General features: G+C 38.6%; 1 protein-coding gene across 1 annotated transcript in view; it reads right to left on the minus strand.

Annotated features, from left to right (window-relative positions):
- mtx1a (metaxin 1a) overlaps window positions 1–187 on the minus strand; it is a 15761-nt gene extending 15574 nt beyond the window's left edge. The window contains exon 1 of the transcript XR_001637489.1: window positions 44–187. The gene's annotated coding sequence lies outside the window, so the exon portion shown is untranslated. The remainder of the gene's footprint in view (window positions 1–43) is intronic.
- Window positions 188–485: the final 298 nt, after the last annotated feature.

Below are 485 nucleotides of genomic sequence, written 5' to 3' on the forward strand. Positions count from 1 at the left end.
CGTATAAACATCCAGACTACACGAGCCGGTGAAGAAAACTCACCAGCACGATGAGACAGTCCGTATTTACTGACGGTAAACCCAAACCAGCCTTCCAGCAGAACAGCTCACTGGGCGCCGCCATCGTCACAATCCAAACACCTGTGACCCGGAGCTGCTGCTTCGACAAATAAAAGTCCCAACCAATCCGTCAGTCTGTGGCTGCGTTTCATTCAAAGGTGTTAATGCTTGGTTGGTGTAATATGATAGGTCTAAAATAAGTTTTAACCCACTTTAAGTCTATGGGCTGTGTAAAATTATGTGATATGTTCATACATGCTGTATTTGGTAATTTTATAACTACACTAAAATTCGAGTTTGTAAATAAAGACTACCGGAGTAGGCTACGTTTTACTAGAAAATAGGCTATCAGTTTTTGTTTTTGTTTTTACTTTAAAATCTAATGTTTAATTCAATGCGTTATTTGTTACAATGTGTTAATTTTA

This window comes from Sinocyclocheilus rhinocerous, unplaced genomic scaffold (assembly GCF_001515625.1).
Source record: "Sinocyclocheilus rhinocerous isolate Xijiao unplaced genomic scaffold, SAMN03320098_v1.1 scaffold1084, whole genome shotgun sequence".
In the NCBI taxonomy this organism is placed as follows: Eukaryota; Metazoa; Chordata; class Actinopteri; order Cypriniformes; family Cyprinidae; genus Sinocyclocheilus; species Sinocyclocheilus rhinocerous.